The 5045-nt window shown below is 38.6% G+C and overlaps 1 long non-coding RNA gene across 3 annotated transcripts; it reads left to right on the top strand.

Moving 5' to 3' along the window:
• Positions 1-2749: 2749 nt before the first annotated feature.
• LOC124281775 lies at positions 2750-3831 on the top strand. 3 transcript variants are annotated; one of them, XR_006899976.1, is made up of 3 exons: positions 2750-2810; positions 3147-3202; positions 3724-3831. It is a non-coding gene; the product is annotated as an uncharacterized LOC124281775 (long non-coding RNA). The 3 variants fall into 3 exon arrangements; XR_006899978.1 differs by lacking the exon at positions 2750-2810 and adding an exon at positions 2864-2924; XR_006899977.1 differs by lacking the exon at positions 2750-2810 and adding an exon at positions 2978-3037.
• Positions 3832-5045: the final 1214 nt, after the last annotated feature.

The following is a 5045-nucleotide window of genomic DNA, read 5'->3' as shown; positions in this document are numbered from 1 at the left end:
ATCTTCAATTTATATGGATGAATACCATGGACACCTTCATAATCCATGTTTGTTGCAGAAGTAATGCCACTATCTCAGTTTCTCTTATTCTGATGAGTAGTCAGTCAATGGACATCGAACGAAGGTCTAGTAAAATCACTACAGTGTTTTAATGCATTTTAGTTTGTGGGATGTTCAATGTCTTATATTGATTTCATTTGCTGCATTTCAACAGAATGATGCAGTTGAAGGGGATTTTGTTGCAAGAGGGACTCCAGTTAGAATGGCTCCCCAGCAACCTATGCCAATTGTAAAGGATCGGATGGTTTGACGCTGTGACCTACCTGGTCATCATACTCCTTTGTTCATAACATCAACCACAGGTTTGTCTCATCCAAACTTAATAATAATAATAATAATAAGTGCATTTATATTGCGCTATTTTCCATTGGTATCAAGGATAGTACTTGGAGAAGAGATGGGTTTTAAGTTTGGACTTGAAGACAGCTAAAGATGGGGAGGTTTTGATATCAAAAGGAAGACAGTTCCATAGAGAAGGAGCACAGAATGAGAATGATCTCTGGCCGAAGGATTTGAGATTGGTCCTGGGGATGGTAAATGAAAGTTGATCATTGGATCTCAGGTTTTGCATGAAGTATATTTCTGGAGAGGTTCTCTCAGACATCCTGGTGCAACATCATGGTAACAGCTGTAGGTCAGGGATAACACTTTGAACTCGATTCTAGCTTGTACTGGGAGCCAGTGGAGATTCATCAATATTGGTGTTACATTGGATGTTTTCTTGCAGCGATGAATTAGCCGAGCTGATTTAGTTCCCTCTCACAACCAACAGAAATTGCTGGGTACCTACCAATACTCTAACATGGAATCAGATGCTTCCTTTGTGTGGTGGATAGGGCACCTGCCCTAAGAGACCGTCAATGGTTAAATCTGTGCTGCACCATACAAAAAGGCAATAAAATATGGTACTTTTTGTCACCATGCCTGTCCAGCTCAGAGGCGGTATGCTGGCTCAGCAGGTTACCCATGTTAAACTCTGGCATGGCACCACAGTGGGTTATCTCGGTCTGCAAATAATCGAGTCTGGACCAGAAAATCCAGTGATCAACAGCATGAGCAGACATGGGGTAATTGTCATTTGTAATTGTAATTGAATGTAATTAATTACAAAAATCTATGTAATTGCATGTAATTTGTAATTGAATGTAATTGAAAGTAATTTGTAATGTAATTAATTACATTAGTAATGTAATTGTAATTTAATTAATTACATTTTAATTTAAGGTGTAATTGTAATTGTAATTGAAGAAAATCAAAGTAATTGTAATTTAATTAATTACATTTCAAAGTAACTGAACCCATGTCTGAGCATGAGCATCAATCTACGCAATTGTGATATCATGACATGTGTCAACCAAGTCAGCGAGCCTGACCACTCGATCCTGTTAGTCATTAGTCCAACAGGAACACAGGAGGTCTCACACTAATACACAACACAGTATATGTATGGTAGAAGATAGTTTATTGTTGATATTCGAATATATACACCAACTACTTCAACCAATCAGGCTTCTTACAAAATATCCTATTATCCTTCCATCCCATGCATTCTTACATACTTAAATAACAGTAATATAAACATACATCCATACATACATTCAACAAAAGAACAATATGAACAGGAATATTGTGATATGGTATACCAGATCAAGCCAGGAAATAAATAATTTCATCAACACAGTCCAGTGTCCAAGGAGGAGTCCAGAGTAGAGGTGTAACGATACGATGAGGCTGTGATACGATATGTATCCTCATAATGTGGGTGCAATACATTTCATATCCATTAACAGTGCATGTATTTCATTAGGTCATATTCCCTCCCTTTTGGAAAATCAATAACAACCATGAATCATTTGTTTTCAAATTAAAGATAGCCAAGATGGGATATTGTATCCCAGAAACATATAGGCTTTGGGGGCACTGTGCAGTTTCTACTAGAGAATCTGCATCAATTGGTTCTTGAACAGTGTCATTTTTCACATGTTTTTACATCAATAAAACTTGCCACGCAAAATGAAGTGTATGTATTGTGACACAGAAGTTGTTAATCGATGGATTTTATCGTGAGCCACGTATCGATGTATTGTGTATTGTGAGAAACATATCAATGTATTGTATCGTGAGCCACGTATCACGATACAATACTGTATTGCTGTATCATTACACCACTAGTCAAGAGACTTCAGTCCATCTTTGAAAGAAAGTTGTATTTTACCACTTTCAGCAAAATCTATGATCTTAACACATCATGCCTATGAGCTATGAGAAATTACTACCTTAATATGTTCACTTCTAGAGCTTAACACTTTAAAATAAACATCATGATGTTAATAATATGTCATTTTTGAACAAAAAAAAAAAGAAGAAAAAAGTTAAATAAATAATTCTTGATCTTCATGCTAAAATACATAATGTGAAGTAAATTCTGCTTGAAGACACCAAATATGTCAAATTTTCATCCATGAAAAGAAAAGTCTGACAAAATCTATAATTGGAACATCATTGCCTGATAATTGATGTTTTGTATCAACATAACATGTTCCTCATCAGTATGAGTGGTTAACAATGCTATATTCCCAAAGAACCTTCAGACTGCCACATACACAAAGGCCCTGCATTTAGATACAGGTAGATAGTTACTCCCTACATATAGACACAGTATAGACATACAGGTAGATACAGGTAGATCCCTGCATTTAGATACAGGTAGATAGTTACTCCCTACATACAGATACAGTTAGACCTTACAGGTAAAAACAGGTGGTCCCTAGAGTAGACACAGTAAAGATCTACAGGTAGATACCCTATATTTAGATACAGGTAGATAGTTACTCCCTACATACAGATACAGTTAGACCTTACAGGTAAAAACAGGTGGTCCCTAGGGTTAGACACAGTAAAGACCTACAGGTAGACCCTATATTTAGATACAGGTAGATAGTTACTCCCTACATACAAATACAGTTAGACCTTACAGGTAAAAACAGGTGGTCCCTAGGGTTAGACATAGTAAAGACTCAGGTAGAGGTAGACCCTATATTTAGATACAGGTAGATAGTTATACAGATACAGTTAGGACCTTACAGGTAAAAACAGGTGGTCCCTAGGGTTAGACACAGTAAAGATCTACAGGTAGATACAGGTAGATCCTACATTTAGATTCAGGTAGATAAATACCCTACATACAGATACAGTTAGACCTTACAGGTAAAAACAGGTGGTTCCTAGGGTTAGACACAGTGAAGACCCAGGTAGACCCTATATTTAGAAACAGGTAGATAGTTACTCCTACATACAGATACAAGACCTTACAGGTAAAAACAGGTGGTCCCTAGGGTTAGACACAGTAAAGACCTACAGGTAGACCCTATATTTAGATACAGGTAGATAGTTACTCCTACATACAGATACAGTTAGACCTTATAGGTAAAAACAGGTGGTCCCTAGGGTTAGACACAGTAAAGACCTACAGGTAGATACAGGTAGACCCTATATTTAGATCCAGGAAGATAGTTACTCCCTACATACAGATACAGTTAGACCTTACAGGTAAAACAGGTGGAGATCCTACATTTAGATTCAGTTAGATAAATACCCCTACATACAGAACCTTAGAGGTAAAAACAGGTGGTCCCTAGGGTTGGACACAGTAAAGACCTACAGGTAGACCCTATATTTAGAAACAGGTAGATAGTTACTCCCTACATACAGATACAGTTAGACCTTACAGGTAAAAACAGGTGGTCCCTAGGGTTAGACACAGTAAAGACCTACAGGTAGACCCTATATTTAGATACAGGTAGATAATTACTCCCTACATACAGATACAGTTAGACCTTACAGGTAAAAACAGGTGGTCCCTAGGGTTAGACACAGTAAAGATCTACTGGTAGATACAGGTAGACCCTAAATTTAGATTCAGGTAGATAAATACCCCTACATACAGATACAGTTAGACCTTACAGGTAAAAACAGGTGGTCCCTAGGGTTAGACACAGTAAAGACCTACAGGTAGACCCTATATTTAGATACAGGTAGATAGTTACTCCCTACATACAGATACAGTTAGACCTTACAGGTAAAAACAGGTGGTCCCTAGGGTTAGACACAGTAAAGACCTACAGGTAGATACAGGTAGATCCTACATTTAGATTCAGGTAGATAAATACCCCTACATACAGGCAGAATTACACCTAACAGGTAAAAGAAAGTAGTACCCAATGTTTGACACAGTAGTAGCTTACAAGTAATTACAGGTAGACAAACCAGGTAGATGTTACACGTCGATACAGTTCAGCCCTGCACGTAGATCATACTGGCAGATACATATAGACCACAAAGGTATATACAGGTAGACACAGGTAAATACAGGTAGTCTATCGGTAAAATAACTTGGTCCTACAGGTAACTGGTAGTAGTGTCAACAGAAAGATACAGGTATTCCTTACAAGTTGTAGGTCCTAATGATAGAAAGCAGTGCGTCCTGTTCCTGCAGATAACTACAGCTAGGCCCAAAAGGCAGAAAGAGGTAGTGCCTTCAGGTAGATTGACGTTGACCTTGTACCTACAGGTAAATACAGTTCAGCCCTAAAGGCAGATAGAGGTAGTGCCTTCAGGTGGATAGATGTAAGCCCTGTTTCACAAGGTTGATACAGATACACTATGCAAGGGCTGCTTCCACTAATGCCTCTACAAGAGGCATGGGTGGCCCCATGGTACAAGGAGTCTACACATGATGCTTCCCTTGACCACTGGTCATTGGTTTGATCCCTAGTTTGGTCTTTCTAAAACCTGCTCCACTCTGGGCTTTCTCCCACGTTAAGCTGTAGGCATCACAACTCGTAATCAAGTAGGCACTTGTAGAGGGATGGGCATGTCCAAACAGCCATAAATGAGTTGGTTGGTTGGTTTGCTGTTTTATGCCGCACTCAGCAATATTCCAGCTATATGGCGGCGGTCTGTACATAATCGAGTCTGGACCAGAC

Source organism: Haliotis rubra, unplaced genomic scaffold (assembly GCF_003918875.1).
Source record: "Haliotis rubra isolate DU_JTF1 unplaced genomic scaffold, ASM391887v1 Scf29, whole genome shotgun sequence".
Classification (NCBI taxonomy): domain Eukaryota; kingdom Metazoa; phylum Mollusca; class Gastropoda; order Lepetellida; family Haliotidae; genus Haliotis; species Haliotis rubra.
The sequence above is the reverse complement of the archived record's forward strand: the minus strand, read 5'-3'. Positions and strand labels throughout refer to the sequence as shown.